Source organism: Coregonus clupeaformis, chromosome 7, assembly GCF_020615455.1.
Source record: "Coregonus clupeaformis isolate EN_2021a chromosome 7, ASM2061545v1, whole genome shotgun sequence".
In the NCBI taxonomy this organism is placed as follows: Eukaryota; Metazoa; Chordata; class Actinopteri; order Salmoniformes; family Salmonidae; genus Coregonus; species Coregonus clupeaformis.
In genome coordinates, this window is record NC_059198.1 from 6,853,466 (window position 1) to 6,872,431 (window position 18,966).

The 18,966-nt window shown below is 43.4% G+C and overlaps 1 pseudogene; it reads left to right on the forward strand.

The window, feature by feature from the left end:
- Positions 1-419: 419 nt before the first annotated feature.
- LOC121570744 lies at positions 420-13,699 on the forward strand (annotated as a pseudogene).
- Positions 13,700-18,966: the final 5,267 nt, after the last annotated feature.

An 18,966-nucleotide genomic window follows, 5' to 3' on the forward strand; every position in this document is an offset into this window, starting at 1 on the left:
CAATAAACGTTACCAGTAGCTACCCGCTAGCTAGCTAGCATACCAAGAGTGTGTTAACACACTAAACAGATAATTCATGACCGTGTCTAGTTCCTTTCATAACGCAGCAAAAAAATTAAACGTTGGCTAGCTAGCACATTAGCTAGCACATTAACATTGGAAACCACTCTCCACCATTGCACTAAACAGATAATTACCAATAAACGTTACCAGTAGCTACCCGCTAGCTAGCTAGCCTCGTGCTTCGCCGGGCTCCGCCGTAACAATACTTAAACAATACGTTTATAATACAACAATACAACTCTATATGCAAAGGAGCCTAACACAACACCTCTCTCTCTGTATAAAAAGTGGACTGTCTGTCTCAGAGTCAGTTGGAGTAGAGAAGAGCTCCAACCAGTTCAGCTTCAACACAAACCATGTTCCCTGCATCTCTGCTGCTGCTCCTGCTGGCTGCTGCCTCCTGTGAGTCTCTTGGGATTTGGGGGAAGGAATGGGTTGATGCTCAATAAAATATATTGAGAAAATATAATTTCAACAATAGCCTTAACACTCATACTAATTACCATATTACTAATTGTGTTTTTTTCCCTTAGATGTGGTGGTCTTGAACTCAGCCAGCCAAGTTGAATGGCTGTAAAGCCTGGTGAGTCTCAGAGCATCATTATATATAGTCAACACATCATACTAAAGCCATTCCAGTCAAAACATCACACTAAAGCCATTATATATAGTCAACACATCATACTAAAGCCATTATATATAGTCAACACATCATACTAAAGCCATTATATATAGTCAACACATCATACTAAAGCCATTATATATAGTCAACACATCATACTAAAGCCATTATATATAGTCAACACATCATACTAAAGCCATTATATATAGTCAACACATCATACTAAATCCATTATATATAGTCAACACATCATACTAAAGCCATTATACAGTATATAGTCAACACGTCTCATCAGCAAAATCTGAACTACAGAGTGTAGAATGAAGTACATGGAGGAGAGAATAAGTACTAAGGAATAGTACAGAAGATCTCTCCCTGTCAGTCTGTATTTAAGCCTCTAGAGGACGGTCTATGCAGTCTCCCTCCCATTCATCCCTTCATAATCAGAAACTCAGATCTGGACTTTTCATTATAGGCAGCTTGGACTAACATTACAACATTACAAGTTCTGTGCTAACTAATACTGAACAATGGAACTGATGACTGTCTGGAGTTTAGTTGTCATGGTGATGTCCATATGCTTGTAAGTAAAGCATTACATGGTGACTGAAGAATGTCTGAGTATCATGGTTAAACTCTAAATCAATGTAAATACCACATCTTCAACTGAGGTCAAGAGACTGAGATCAGAGGACTCTGCTGTTTATTATTGTGCTCGACAGACAAACTGACTGGAGCTGGTGAAGCAGCTGTACAAAAACCCCTAACAACATGGCTAGGTGGTGTACTACTACCTCTCTTTGTGTCACACTAGAATAATACTGAGTATCATTACTGTAAAGAATACAACAATATCACAAAGCACTACGCAATAAAATAATCCAGTCTCTAACATTCAAACTACACAATCAAACAATCTCTTGCCCAGTCTGGTCAAGCTTTCTTGTTGTTACATGAACAAGTATTTAACAAATTATTCAGAACATATAAACCTGTTTCCCATCTCTGAGTTCTCTATTTAATCTTTATGTGATCTTCCCACCATGTGAGGAGGAGGCAATGCAAAACTCTGACCTCTTCCATCACTACTTATCTCTCTGCAGAGTGGAGGAGAGGAACTGAAGCTCTGACTAGACTGAGGAACAGAGACACCATAACTACTAATAGTTAATCATGACGTTTATGATTGTGGTTCTACTGATGACAATAGGCTTGACAGGTGAACACTTTTAGACCATTTATTGTTTGATAAAGAATAATCATAGAGGTTTTGAGTCCAGGGATTTTCTCTAATGTTACTTTGTCTCCACAGGTGTTCAGGGTCAGACACTGACTGAGTCTGGACCAGTTGTTAAAAAGCCTGGAGATCCACACAAACTGACCTGCACAGCCTCTGGTTTGGACATGAATAGCTACTGGATGGCTTGGATCAGACATACTCCTGGGAAAGGACTGGAGTGGGTTGCAACTATTACTCGTGACAGCAGTGGCACTTACTACCCCCAGTCTGTTTAGGGTTAGTACACCATCTCCAGAGACAATAGCATGAAACAGGTGTATCTCCAGATGAACAGTCTCTGCTGTTTATTATTGTGCCAGAGACACAGTGACACAGGAGGCTGCAGCCCTGTACAAAAATGTATCAAGCACTCTCACTAGCAAATCAAATCAAATCAAAACAGAGTCAAATGCGATGTGAGACAGACAAAATAAGGATCCAGCATAAATTCCAAGTTTATTCAAAGCATACCATTCCTTATCAAGCTCAATGCAGCTTAATCCACTCTTCTGGCCATTTTAGTCAGTAAACATCATCTTGATGACAGCTTATTTATATTCACCTATATATCAGTCTAATCCAATTAAGAGTTTTAATTACTGATAGCAGACTTTTACTGTTATCTAAAAAGAGTAATGGGTCAAGCATATACTGTATCTTTGGGGACAACAATAGTTAGATTCTCACCATCTGTGCCTTTTGTGCAGTTCTCCAAAGCATCAATGATAATGATTGTAATAACATATTGTAAGCAATGAGCAGAACAGAACCATTCATAATGCAAGTCAATGCATCCCATAATAGATAATTGTATTATTATTAATAGTATTATGATACATACTTGTTCTACTCAACATGTCACTGTGATTCTAGTAATTTTACTGTAGTTCTCCTTTAATCCTAAATCTCTGACTTTGATGCAAATCAATTCCCCTCTTTGTATTAAAGAAGAGTCTGTTTCTCTTTCACTCAGTTGGAGTAAATAAGTATTATTCCCATCAGTTCAGCTTCCTCACAAACCATGTTCCCTGCATTTCTCCTGCATTTTTACTATAACATAATCAAACTGTATAAATGTATCATGTACCTAATGTTAGACCATTTTCAAATATCTAGATTTTTCCCCCGACAGGTGTGCAAGGTATTGTTGACCCAGAACTCAGCAGCCAAGCTCAATGGTTGTAAATCCCAGAGAGTATTTGAGCATCACCTGTAAGGTCTCTGGGTATTCTATCAGTGATGATAGCTATACCACAGACTGGATTAGACATCCTGTAGATAAAGCTATGGAATGGTTCAGATGGAAATTGCAAATATTCTTTGAAAAGCAGGTTCAGCATCTCCAAAGATGGTTCCAACAACATAGTCACTTTAGAAGGGCAGAGAATTCAAACTGAAGACACAGCTGTGTATTCCTATATCAGATATAATTACACACAGTGGTGTGAAGCAGGTTATAAGCAGATTTTATAATTAAGTGATACTAGGTTTTTTCTTTGTTATTTTAGTAAAAAAGATGATGAACATCCAAATGCACCAAAGGTGCTGGAGCACCTAGTATTAAACAGAAAGGTTAAACCATTCATAATGATGCTGACTAAATAACAACTATTAAAGGTTAAACCATTCATAATGATGCTGACTAAATAACAACTATTAAAGGTTAAACCATTCGTAATGATGCTGACTAAATAACAACTATTAAAGGTTAAACCATTCATAAGGATCCTGACAAAATAACAACTATTAAAGGTTAAACCATTCATAATGATGCTGACTAAATAACAACTATTAAAGGTTAAACCATTCATAATGATGCTGACTAAATAACAACTATTAAAGGTTAAACCATTCATAATGATGCTGACTAAATAACAACTATTATAGGTTAAACCATTCATGATGATGCTGACTAAATAACAACTATTAAAGGTTAAACCATTCGTAATGTTGCTGACTAAATTACAACTATTAAATGCAAAACCGTTCATAATGATGACGATTAAATATCAATTATTAAAGGTTAAACCATTCATAATGATAATGACTAAATAACAACTATTAACGGTTAAACATTCATAATGATGCTGACTGAATAACAACTATTAATGGTTAAACCATTCATATTGATGCTGACTAAATAACAACTATTAAAATTTAAACCATTCATAATGATTCTGACTAAATAACAACTATTATAAGGTTAAACCATTCATAATGATGCTGACTAAATAACAACTGTTCATGGTTAAACCATTAATAGTGATGCTGACTAAATAACAACTATTAAATGTTAAACCATTCATAATGATGCTGACTGAATTACAAATATTAAAGGTTAAACCATTCACAATGATGCTGACTAAATAACAACTATTAAATGTTAAACCATTCATAATGAAGACGACTAAATATAAATTATTAAATATTAATCCATTCATAATGATGCTGACTAAATAACAACATTTAATGGTTAAAGATGCATAATGATGCTGACTGAATAACAACTATTAATGGTTAAACCATTCATAATGATGCTGACCAAATAACAACTATTAAAGGTTAAATCATTCATATTGATGCTGACTTTGTAACAAATATTAATAAAGGTTATAACATTCATACTAATTCTGACTAAATTATTTTGAGTGAGTTGAAAATGAAAACATTAATAAAAAGTATCATACATGTTTATAACAGTTATAAAGCATTGTACCTGCAGGATTTAGGTAAAATGTTCTAATTTTAAAGAATACTTAAATCATGTTATAATACATAATATTTTAAAATATTCAAAAATATTTGAAGAAATAATAGATATGTGTGTTATTACCTATCCACAACCATCTGAATGTGTGGCTATCCTCATAGAGCAGGTGTGTGGTACTGGTGGGAGGTTTTTGTTGTGGTGTGTATCACTGTGACTATACGTGGGCCACCGTGATATTACGCCGTACAAAAACCCCTTTGCTCCTGTATGGACACATCAACACTGAACAGGTCAAATAAACACCCCCCACGACAATGGTACCAATGTAAACCTAATGAAACCTCACCATAAACATGATTTGGCCATAGCCATGATATTGGATTTTATACTGTGACATAAATCCATACATTTGCAAACAACTGTCACAAACTGACAATGGATACACCTTTAGTCACAAACAATAATAACAAACATTGAAGATTAATCCACCAACTCATAGATAATAATTGGTCATTTAGCAGACGCTCTTATCCAGAGCGACTTACAGGAGCAATTAGGGTTAAGTGCCTTGCTCAAGGGCACATGGACAGATTTATCACCTAGTCGGCTCCGGGATTAGAACCAGCGACCTTTCGGTTACTGGCACAACGCTCTTAACCACTAAGCTACCTGCCGCCCCGGAGAGAATAGAGAATATAATACCGTAAGAATCTGTAGTAAAGCTACTATGTATAGTTTTAGCCATGGTTTTATGTTTCTTATACCTGACTGAGAGCAGACAGTCATATGGAATCCCTATGGAGATGTGAAGGAGGTGTTTTTGTGCTGGGGTATATCACTGTGATATGGGGTTTGGGGGCACAGTGAAATTAGGCTGTACAAAAACCTCAGTGACAAAACTTGTATTATATCTGCCTGAGGATAGGGACAATGGGGAGAAACCATACAATATTCTTCAAATGATCGTCTGATATTGATATAACCCCATTTTATATTGTTTTACATTTTCAAAAAGTATGTTTTGATAGAGTGATGTCACGACATGGACCTGAGCATCAGTTTTGAAAAGGTATACAAAACTGAATTCACAATGTATGTCCTTAAAAAATCAGGTGTATGATAATATTACGATATTGCGTTATATGTTAATGTCTATTGGATTCTGTATCATGACTTTAAAGCTGCCTATTGAGGTGCAGGGTTTTTGTACAGGCAGTGAATGGAGACATAGCACTGTGATGCTTTTGACTACTGGGGTAAAGGGACACAAGTCACCGTCTCAACAGGTAAGTAAACTTACATTTATTACATCCATCAAATGTTTAATTTTCCCATTCTATTTTCTGTGTAGAAATAACATATGTTGTCTTGTGCATTTTTCAGATGCAAAACGTCATTGAATAGACCTGTTCATAGTCCACTAAAGAAATGATTTACCTCAATTTGGTTATTCCCTTGAAAGTCAACTAGTTCCTCAATTTCTAGGTTCTGCTGTTGTAGAATAATGCAGAAGTTTGTTTCCTAAAGTCTTATAAATAGAAAACCCTTCGTTCCTCAGAAAAAAATGACAGTCTAAGAGAAAATATTCAATATATTCAAGATCCATATTGTGGAAATATATTGTTGACCAAGTGTGACTATGTTAGAATGTAGTATCTATTTAGATTTTATTTTACAAACCTAATTACTTTGGTTTAGTGATGAATTTATCAAGATTAGTTGAAACCAATTGCTGTAAAGAGGGTAGTTTGTGTACTGCCTGGCATATGCCCTTGTCACACTGTGTTTAGCTACTTTGACTATTGGGGGAAAGGGACAATGGTCACAGTATCATCAGGTAAGACAGTTTTTTTTTCTTTTTTTATGCAGTTAAATTTGTATGGTTTGTAGATAAATCATTGTTTTATGGAGGAACGTTGAAATTATAACTTGGATACTGTTGTTAGTGTAGCACACCTAGGTAGGGCAGTATTGCTTGGTCATCTCCTCACATACTTCTTTCACTGTTTGTGATTGGTGTTTAATTGGTTAATTATGTAGGCTTTGCTTTAAGTCGAAATTGACCCTATGAAAATGAAAATATAGGAGTCAAACACATAAACCAATTAAAGGGTATGATAATATGAGCAGAGTTCATCTTAGCCCATATTGAATTGAGTGTTAATTGGCATCACCTTAATCCATATAAATCATTTAATTAAAATGATTTCAATTAATTGGTATTAGAGGAACAGCATGTTATATTTTATGGTTGTTTTCACTGGTAAATGTGTCTGCAATTGAATGTGTTAATATGTACTTAATTGTGCCTTCCTGAATGATACCTTTTCTAAAATGTTTTTTCTATTCTACTAAGCCAGTTACTTAATGTTCGAATTATTAGCTTTTATTAATTCTTATTGTTGTTGCATTGTTGAGAAGGAACCTGCAAGTAAGCATTACGTTTGACGGTGCATACCATGTGTATCCTGTACATACGACTAATAAAATATTAAACTTAGAGATAGTTATACCTCAAAGAATACAAGACAACCAACTACATGGAACTAAATGGTGCCTTATAGGGGCGGCAGGTAGCTTAGTGGTTAAGAGCGTTGTGCCAGTAACCGAAAGGTTGCTGGTTCTAATCCCTGAGCCGACTAGGTGAAAAATCTGTTGATGTGCCCTTGAGCAAGCCACTTAAACCTAATTGCTCATGTAAGTCGCTCTGGATAAGAGCGTCTGCTAAATGACTAAAATGTAAAATGTAAATATAGTGCAAGATTAAATGAACAATTAGTTCTTAGGTTATAACTGTGTAATGACCATTTTACCACGGTAATTCCTAGTAGTTACCAGGTCATTTCTGTACATTCAAATTAAGTTTTACCTTTCTTTCTTTCTTTCTTTCTTTCTTTCTTTCTTTCTTTCTTTCTTTCTTTCTTTCTTTCTTTCTTTCTTTCTTTCTTTCTTTCTTTATTTCTTGCAGCAACCACAGCCCCCACTACTCTGCTCACTCTTATGAACTGTGGAACCCCTATTGACAACGTCTACAGCATCGGTTGTGTCGCTACCGGGTTTTCGCCTTCCTCACTCACCTTCAAATGGACAGACGCCAGCGGGAGTGCGCTGACGGACTTCATCCAGTACCCGGCGGTCCAGAGCGGGGAAACCTACACAGGAGTCAGTCAGCTCCGCATGGATGAGAATGTCTGGAAAACCTCAACGACTTTCAAATGTTCCGTGGAACATCCTGGAGGTAAAAAGACAGCATACATCAATAAACCAGGTAAGATGTGGTCATTATATTATATTGAAGTTGGCTCTATTTTTCTAAAGATTGCATTTTAATGTTTGTGATGTAAACTATTTATGTTTAGAAAACCTGATTATACCTTTAGAATGATGCTTGGTGTTTATCCTGGATGTCTTTGAAAATATCAGTATTATTTCAATAAGGGGTTAAACTAACATGTGCCCATGTCTTTTCTCTCAGTCTCAGTGTCTTTGCTGTCGGCGCCCATTGGAACCACCCAGTACCTGATGTGTATGATTGAGAATTTCGCCACCAAGGAAGTCACTGTCACCTGGAAGAAGAATGACACGGAGGTGGAGGGCCTGACCACTACTGTAGGACAACAGCAGTCAGGCCTCTTCTCAGCCAGCAGTCTGCTGAAGGTCATCAACACTGACTGGAACAACAAGGTCCAGTACAGCTGTATGGTGCAGGACCAGAAACAAACCATCACCAAGACGATCTCCAAAACAGGTCTGTACATAGGAGTAGACTGTACTACAATTGATGTCATGCACACATACAGGATCTCTATTATTTAGTGAAGTTCCTCATCAGTAACATTAACATGTCATGCTTTCCCACTGCTTCCTTCCCCTTTCAGAACCACTGACGGTGACTCTGAACCCACCGAGTGTGAAAAAGGTGTTCTCGGACAACCAAGCAGTGCTGGACTGTGTCATCACTGGTACAGACCAGGACACAGTGTCTGGTACCACTATCACCTGGCAGGTCAATGGACAGGCCAAGACGAAAGGCATCATTCTGAAACCTATTGAATCAAAGGGCAACCTGAACAGCAAGGTCAGCACTCTGACCATAGACCAGCCAGAGTGGACAAATGTGAACAAAGTCCAGTGTTCTGTCACGAAGAGTGGTGAAGTCACACCGGTCATTCAGGACCTCAGCTTCACCAAAGAAAGTAGGTCACTGAGACTTCTCAATGTGGTTGTGATAAGTGGTCACATACTCCAGGTTCTGGAGAGGAAGCCACAGAATGTGCAGACTTTTGCTCCAGCCTAGCGCTAACACACCTGAGTCAGAAAATCAACTAATCATTAACTAATCATTAACGCTTATTTGCTTACTTGAATCAGGTATGTTAGTGCTGGGCTAGAACAGAAACCTGCACACCCCCGTGGTGCTCCAGAACCAGGGTTAAGGACCACTATGTTGGATTTTAAACTGATATTCAAATACTGGTTTTCATAGGTGCCTACACATACATGAGTGTAACGTTTCTCCTTAAAATCAATCCTCTTGCAGGTCGAGCCCCTTCAGTGTCCGTCCACCTTCTCCCGAAGGAAGACACCGAGAAGGAGGAGAACGTGACTCTGGTGTGCCTGGTGGTCAGCCCGTCTCTCTGTGACGTCTACATCATGTGGAAGGTGGGCAGCGGCGAGTACCAGGAGGGGGTCACCAGCCCTCCTCAGAAAACCCCGGAAGGCAAGTACTCCGTCACCAGCGTCTTCACCACCACCAAGGATAAGTGGGAGACAAACGTGCTTTTCACATGCGCCGTCAAGTACGCCGGCTCGGACAACAACACCGCACCTAAGGAGAGGAGTGTGTCGAACTCCATGGGTAACTCATGTGAAGACAAGTGATTTTAATCTGTGTGTGTTTATTTTGTTGTGTTGCCTTATTGACTCCTCTGTGGGTCAGAATAGCCATTTACTAGGTGTGTCCCCTGTTGTCCTTTTTGATGTCATTCATTGTTGTCCTTGTTGAGTTAAAGTTAACATGTTAGTGTTGTCATAGTTTTGTTGACTGTAGACATGTATATTGTCTAATGTGATATTGTCCAGTCTATTGTGTTGTAAGATGTCAGTCCTATTGCACAGTCTTGTGTTGCCATTGTTGTCCTTTGTCACTGTTCAATGTGTCTTCCTAATGTGGAGGCTGGCTAATAAACAATACCGCATATGAGATCACATGGTTTCGTGTTCCTATATCAATTACTTCAAGTATTAGAAAATATACTGGTCTATTGTAAATATAAAAACAGAATGAAGACAATTGTTTTGGCATGAAAAGACACAACAGTACTGAATAGCCTACATAGTAGTACTATGCTTTCCATAAGTTGGTCATGGATGTATTATTTAGTGTATAGGTGTAGTTTGACATAAATGTGAGTGGGTGTGCATGTTAATATTAGGACAAGATATAAGTCTGCACAGCTCAGTTTAATGTGGTCTTTGTGTGTTGATGTGTGTGTCTGTGTGTGTCCATATCATTTGAACTCATGTAGCTGTATTTGTTAGAATATGATAAAGACTAATATAGGTTTACAATACACATATGAACACAGACACACACATATGCAGACACACATGAACACGCAGACACACGCAAACATGCAGACACACATGAACACACTTGCACAAACACGCAGACACACATACACACGCAGACACAAGTGTATGTCCATTCCTCACCACCTGTCTCTCTCCCGGTTCTCAGAGAACATCCTACTGACTGAGCCTGAGGACGGCTTCGCTCTGAGCTGCACGGACAACGATGAGGATGAGTTCAGCAGCCTGTGGTCCACCACCTCCTCCTTCGTTATCCTCTTCCTTCTCTCCCTCACCTACAGCACAGTGCTCAGCCTGGTCAAGGTACTGACACCGCTTATTTTTATTTTTATGTTTTATTTTTTGTCATTTAGCAGACGCTCTTATCCAGAGCGACTTACAGTTAGTGAGTGCATACATTATTATTTAATTTTTTCATACTGGCCCCCTTTCACGTTCGTCGTTAAGAGATGAGGACCAAGGCGCAGCGTGATGAACGAACATGTTTATTTATCTATAGGGATAAATACTGACAATGAACAAAACAACAAATGACTCGTGAAGTCCACGGTACAAACACAACCAACTGGAACAAGAACCCACAAACACAAAGGGAAAAACAGACAGTTTAAATATGGCTCCCAATCAGAGACAACCAGCCACAGCTGACACTCGTTGCCTCTGATTGGGAGTCACTCAGGCCAACATAGAAATAAACAAACTAGAACTCCCAACATAGAAACAGAACACATAGAATGAACACACCCTGGCTCAACATATAGAGTCCCAGAGCCAGGGTGTGACAGTACCCCCCCCCTAAAGGCGCGGACTGCGACCGCGCCTCAACTAGAGCAAAACAGGGGAGGGCTGGGTGGGCATTCCTCCTCGGCGGCGGTTCTGGCTCCGGGCTTGCCCACCACCCACCAATACTCCCCCCATAGCGCCCCTGGTCCGGTCTGGCCCCGCTGGCTGGAGCTGAACTGGACGTAGCAGGAGCGGTTAGCTTCAGCTCCGTTGTGGAGCAGTTGAGCGGTACCTGATTAGGCACCGGTGACCCAGGCACTGGTTGTGCCGGACTGACGACGCGCACCCCTGGCTTGGTGCGTGAGGCAGGAACGGACCGGACCGGGCTGACGATGCGCACCCCTGGCTTGGTGCGTGGAGCAGCAACGGGCCGGACCGGCTGGACGATACGCACCCCTGGCTTGGTGCGTGGAGCAGGAACGGACCGGACCGGGCTGACGATACGCACCCCTGGCTTGGTGCGTAGAGCCAGAACGGGCCTCACCGGACTGACGACTCGCACCCCTGGCTTGGTGCGTGGAGCAGGAACGGACCGGACCGGGCTGACGATGCGCACCCCTGGCTTGGTGCGTGGAGCAGCAACGGGCCGGACCGGGCTGACGATACGCACCCCTGGCTTGGTGCGTGGAGCAGGAACGGACCGGACCGGGCTGACGATACGCACCCCTGGCTTGGTGCGTGAGCCGAACGGCCTCACCGGACTGGACGACTCGCACCCCTGGCTTGGTGCGTGGAGCAGGAACGGACCGGACCGGGCTGACGATACGCACCCCTGGCTTGGTGCGTAGAGCCGGAACGGGCCTCACCGGACTGACGACTCGCACCCCTGGCTTGGTGCGTGGAGCAGCAACGGGCCGGACCGGGCTGACGATGCGCACCCCTGGCTTGGTGCGTGGAGCCGGAATGGGCTTTACCGGGCTGACGACTCGCACCCCTGGCTTGGTGCGTGGAGCAGCAACGGGCTTTACCAGGCTGACGACTCGCACCCCTGGCTTGGTGCGAGTAGCAGGAACGGGCTGGACCAGGCTGACGACTCGCACCCCTGGCTTGGTGCGAGTGGCAGGAACAGGCCGGGCCGGGCTGGCGACGCACATCGTAGGTTTGGTGCGAGGAGCAGGAACAGGCCGGGCCGGGCTGGCGACGCGCACCGTAGATTTGGTGCGAGTGGCAGGAACAGGCCGGGCCGGGCTGGCGACGCACACCGTAGGCTTGGTGCGAGTGGCAGGAACAGGCCGGGCCGGGCTGGCGACGCACACCGTAGGCTTGGTGCGAGGGGCAGGAACAGGCCGGACCGGGCTGGCGACGCACACCGTAGGCTTGGTGCGAGAGGCAGGAACAGGCCGGACCGGGCTGGCGACGCGCACCGTACATTTGGTGCGAGGGGCCGTAACAGGCCGGACCGTACTGGGGACACACACCACTGGCTCTACCCCGGGATCTGGAATGGGCCGGACCGGACTGGTAACACACCCCAGTACCTCTCGCCGTGCCTCTAAACCTTCTTTCCCTACTTTGACCAGTGGCCCCCGTAACCTGGTGGCCTTCTGAATACGCCCCTTTTCTGCCTCCGTCAGCCCCGTCGTCCATGCCCTGTGCCCCCCCCCTACATTTTTTTTGGGGTTGCCTCTCGTCAGTCCGACGACGACACTGATCACGCCGTTGCTCCTCTCTCCATCGCCTCTCTACTGTCTCACTCCATGGCCGGCGATCCATCCCGGCCAGGATTTCCTCCCAGGTCCAGGACCCCTGCCCGTCTAAGATCTGCTCCCACGTCCAGGCTGCCTGCTCCTGGACACGCTGCTTGGTCCTGTGATGGTGGGTTCTTCTGTCACGTTCGTCGTTAAGAGATGAGGACCAAGGCGCAGCGTGATGAACGAACATGTTTATTTATCTATAGGGATAAATACTGACAATGAACAAAACAACAAACGACTCGTGAAGTCCACGGTACAAACACAACCAACTGGAACAAGAACCCACAAACACAAAGGGAAAAACAGACAGTTTAAATATGGCTCCCAATCAGAGACAACCAGCCACAGCTGACACTCGTTGCCTCTGATTGGGAGTCACTCAGGCCAACATAGAAATAAACAAACTAGAACTCCCAACATAGAAACAGAACACATAGAATGAACACACCCTGGCTCAACATATAGAGTCCCAGAGCCAGGGTGTGACACCCCCCATGGAAATTGAACCCACAACCCTGGCGTTGCAAACGCCATGCTCTACCAACTGAGCTACATACCTGTAGCTTATTTCATGTGATTGTAGACTTCTGATGAAGGCCATTGGCAGCTGAAACGTCATGATTTTAAATGAAAAAATAATGTATCAAGTGTTTAATTGAACACAAGCATTTCGCTACACAAGCAATAACATTAGCTAAATATGTGTATGTGACCAATATCATTTGATTTGATTTGATTGTGAGCGAGAGTTGCTCCTTTCCCTTCCAAATATGATTATATACACGGAGGAGAGGTGAGAAACTCTTTGTGGGCCAAAGGAAACCTGCGTTTTTCCACTTCGCTGTCTGTTTATTGTAATAACCTGTATCTGTCTCTGCCTCTTTTCAGATGAAGCAGTGAAGAACACATGATGGACTGCAGAGATAGATGTGTCTAGATTAGAAAGGAAATGGTCTGGGATGGTTATGGCATAGTGTTCTTCAGTAATAATGTTATGTATTGTGACGTCACGAGAGGCTACACAGCTTTCAGCGGGATTGCTCAAGTAGTGCAAGGAGACAAGGTTCAAACAAAACAAGGATTTTATTATAGGTCTTGGGAAATTAACGCAAATATAACAAAATTCTGTTCTCTTGTGGCTCTTTAAGGGTTAACAGTTCAGGGATGTCTCTTCCACATCCAAAGTCATAATTCTCACTCGCTCAGATAACTTTTCCCCAGCCTTACTGTAGTCCACGTTGCAGCTAGTGGCCAACCCAGCAAAAAGTCCTTCCAAATGTCTCTCACGTATTTCCACAGGTGCATATATCCAAAGGTGAGTATTTCCCAAAGGTAAGTATCTCCAAATCCTTATATTCCTCATGGAAGTGGACGTGCAGCACTCTTGTCCTCCAGAGAGCCCAGGTTGGAGACTGTGTCTCTTCCCTTCCCAAACCTTCAGCTCATCAGCTCCTCATTTGTTTCAGCTGCGTGGGAAGATTGGCCATAGAGGGGTGGAGTTCCCGACCATACCAGCAGATGGAGCCATAGCTGTCTGGGTTTGCAGCCACCTCAGAGGGATGTAACGTCCCTCCAGGACACAGCCTCTCGTGACATCACACATCCCCCTCTCGGGACCGACGTCCTCGTCGGGGTAAAGGCAGCGAAGAAGGCATCACGCCGGGAGAGGGCGTCCGCATTGCCGTGGTGCTTGCCAGACTGCTCTCTCTTCAACTCCTCCAACTCTAGGACCAGGGACTCAGCCTCCTGTTGTCTCTCCTTGAGTTTCTTACTGAACGCATCAGCCTTGGTTTTAGCAGAGTTTAGCTTCTGTTGAGCAGCTTTCAGTTCCTTCTCTCTCTCTGCCTCCGCATTCTTCATCTTGTTCTCCAACACCTTGTACTTCTCCTCTGCCTTCTTCTGGACCTCCTTACTACTGCGCAGGGTCTCCTCACACTCCTCGATGGTCCTGCGCAGCCTCTCCAGCTCCTCCTGTTGCTTAGGGAAGGAGCTCTGTTGGAGTTTAGCCTGGAGGATATCTAACTCTTCTGTCTTCATGTCTAACTGTTGCTTTAACAAACGATACCTCTCAGCGGTCCCCTTCAGACCAGACAGTTCTTTGTCCAGATTCTGTAGCTCCGTCTCTGTGTCGGTCTGGGCACCTGCCATCCCTATCAGAGCCCGGGGCGGGAGTGAGTAACTTCGGAGGATTGCACCGGAGCCTTCCCAGGATGAGTCTTGCCTCTCCGTTTCCGAGGTACTCGGGTTATCCTCTCCTGAGACTCTCTCCAGAGTGGGTAAAAGGCTGGGCAGTCTCGTCCAATTAGGACAGGGACGGGGAGGGAATCAACCACCCCGCCGTCGTGTGTATGGTTCCCCGTGTGCTGGTCATTGTAAGTTCAGTAATGGGGTATTCTCTGGTGTCCCCATGGACACAGGAAACTGGGAGGACTTTCCCCGGGGTCAGACACGTTGGGCCCACCAAATCCTTACGCACCAGGGTGGCCCGGCTACCAGAATCCAGTAAGGCCTCCACATCATGGTGATTCACAGTTACCGGGCAGGTGGGGGGTCGATCTGGGCCGCCATCTACGACTCCCAAGAGCGAGGCAAAACGGTGTGTGGGTGCTGAGCTGGAGGACTCCGCAGTGGGCATAGGTTCATCGGCTGGTTTCCCACACTGCCAGGAGATATGTCCCATCTCCCCACACCGGTAACACTGTCGAGTTTCCCCCTCCTGGTGTACTCTTCTTGGACCCGCCTGGTTTCTGGCTCCCCCTGGAGCCGGGATAAGTCCTGACGTGGCTGGGTTCGAGACCTTGGGGTCCTTTGGACGGGTTCTTCCCATTTGTGGTGGGGCCGCACTCCTGGGGTCTTTTCGGGGAAGCATTCAGCATCTCCGCTGTGGCCTGGTACTTTTCCACAGCTTCCACGGTCAGATCAGCCGTGGTCAAGGCCTGTTGACTGATGAACCGTTTTGCCTCATAAGGCAGGGCGCGTAGGTAACGATCCACCACAACGGCCTCCACCACCGCCGCTGCTGTATTCCTCTGCGGATCCAGCCATTTCCTTGCGATTCGGACAAGTTCATGCATCTGCGCCCGAGGAGGTTGGTCTGGTTGGAAGGTCCAGCTGTGAAAGCGCTGGGCCATACCAAACTTTGTGAGTCCATATCTGCTGAGGATCTCAGACTTCAGGGCATCATAGTCAGTAACCTGGTCAGGGCCCAGGTCCCGGACAGCATTCAGCGATTCCCCGGTTAGAAAGGGGGGCTAACAGACCAACCCACTGTTGCTTGGGCCAGGCTTCCCCTAGTGGCCGTGGCCTCAAATGCATGCAGGTATGCCTCAATGTCATCGGTAGCTCCCATCTTAGATATAAAGTCACTTGCCTTTATTGGGCGGGTATTTTGGACCACCCTCTGTCTCTGCAACTGCAATTCCTCTGCCTTCAGAAGGTTGGCTTTCTTTTGCTCCTCCAAGAGAGCCACGTTTGCTTGCATCTGGGCTTGCTGGCCAGCAACAAGGGCTTTCAATATGTCCTCCATTTCAGTCGGGCGGGGAGCCTACGGCCAACTTGGAAAACTGGGTGATCAAACCTTCGGTATCCTCCTCTGACATGCACTATTAACGCTTGAGCGTGCCCGTATTCTCCACCATCTGTGACGTCACGAGAGGCTACACAGCTTTCAGCGGGATTGCTCAAGTAGTGCAAGGAGACAAGGTTCAAACAAAACAAGGATTTTATTATAGGTCTTGGGAAATTAACGCAAATATAACAAAATTCTGTTCTCTTGTGGCTCTTTAAGGGTTAACAGTTCAGGGATGTCTCTTCCACATCCAAAGTCATAATTCTCACTCGCTCAGATAACTTTTCCCCAGCCTTACTGTAGTCCACGTTGCAGCTAGTGGCCAACCCAGCAAAAAAGTCCTTCCAAATGTCTCTCACGTATTTCCACAGGTGCATATATCCAAAGGTGAGTATTTCCCAAAGGTAAGTATCTCCAAATCCTTATATTCCTCATGGAAGTGGACGTGCAGCACTCTTGTCCTCCAGAGAGCCCAGGTTGGAGACTGTGTCTCTTCCCTTCCCAAACCTTCAGCTCATCAGCTCCTCATTTGTTTCAGCTGCGTGGGAAGATTGGCCATAGAGGGGTGGAGTTCCCGACCATACCAGCAGATGGAGCCATAGCTGTCTGGGTTTGCAGCCACCTCAGGGGGATGTAACGTCCCTCTAGGACACAGCCTCTCGTGACATCACAGTATATATCCAATACAGTATTGATTATGATTGATTAGTATTGTTGTTGTCAATATTATACAAGCATTGTGGTGATATGTTATTTTTCATTCATTGATTTATATTGTATCCTGTGTATCCTGTGATGTTTGTGTGTCCTTTTTCACTTTAATAAAGTCTAACTTTTAGTTGTTGTCTTTTTACTGAGACATCCACTGGATTCTAATACAAGGACACATCCTATATCCAAAGACATTACTGATTGGAGTGTTTCTGCTTGGCAGAGTTATCTATGGAGCCAATGTACAGCTGTAGTCCCTCCCAGGACAGATTAAACAACATTGGGCTATATCTGTAATACTCAACTAAGACTTCAACATTCTGTTATCAGTTGATCTGAGGTGGTTTCTTGGTTCTCTAACTTGTCTAATAATAGTGTCATGCAAAAGCAGCTTCCTCTCTCTCTATCCCCTTGATACCGCACCTGTGGCACTGAAACTGTCCAGCAACTGCCAGGAACACAAATACACTTCCTTGAAAGAGGAGAAACACTGCATGTACGAAAGCAACGCATGCACGCACACACCCACACAAGCACACACCCATATACTGTATATAAATATATATATTGACAAAACCCTAAGTATTTTAGTGCTTTGATTTTCCTATGTATGTCATATGGTCGTGTGAACTTCGGTGTGTCGCGTTGTATTTCTATAATTGGGCTACCACGCACACAATAGATTTTTCCACTATTTTCAACAGGTTGGAATTATCTTATGTCATAAAAGTCATTAATTTCGTTCAAATGTAGGTTTCTTTTCTAAGTTGTTGATTATTTGGTAACTTAGATCAGTGGTTCCCAATCGATGTGCCGCCACACACTGGTGTGAGTTGAGGAACTCTCAGGTATGCTTAGAAACTTTTCCTAATCCTGTTTTTTTTTAATGGAACACTCAATAAATGAATAAACACAGAATTTTGACTTGGGAGCACTAGTGGCGGTCAGATAATACATTGAATGGCACATGGTTACATCTGTATCGTTGTTTCAAGTCCAGTGCCCTCTGGCTGTTGAGGGGCAACCAACAAGGGCATTCCACTAACATATGGAATTGTTTTAAGATGGTCATAACATGGATCATTTATCTATTTTATTTTGAATTGTAGGACCCCTTTAGGTATCAACAAAAATATATAAACAAATTACAGTATTTGATAAAATAGTGAACTTGGCCTTTACTGCTATATAGTCCACAGAAATGCATTGAATAACACATTTATAAATGGCAAAAAATACAAATCTATCAAAAGTAATATGGTTTTGAAGTGTCTGTCCTATATCTAGGAGATATGAGAAAGCTCCGGATATTTTATTTACAAACCGGTAGGGGGTTACCTTCATGATACTTCTGGGGGTTGTAGGACAAAACGGAGAACACCATTGTGTTTGTGAGAGTCTCATCTTGTTGGCCAATCCATTCAGACACCACAGATTTTCATGAGAACACCGATTTTCGAGATGTCCCCTGGTCTGGCAAACAGCGCTGTAGCTCTGCCACTTTCCACCGCGGATGTTGAAGGCAGCCCATACACAAAACAGATATATCCCTAGCTTAAACTGACAGATTTAGATTTAGATTTTTTAAATTATTTTAGTTACGTTAACCCGGGACCAATCAACGTTTAAGGACAAATTAACCATAATGAGTAAGAAACTATAAAAACGATGAACATATTTATCATAAACCCTATGTAATTTATTACTAAAAAATATTTGTCACAAAAAATAGATGATGTGTAGAATGGATCAGATGAGATGGAGGTCGTTACTACTAAATTAATTAATAGGGAAAGTTTACGTGTGCTACAGAATGTTATATCCCATCACGGTTGTGAACCACTGACTTAGATAAAGGTCACTTTCTAGGTGTGCAAATGCTACTGGAGACTAACAAGCTGCCAGGCATCAGAGCTGCTATCCACAGCAACACTTATATTCAGC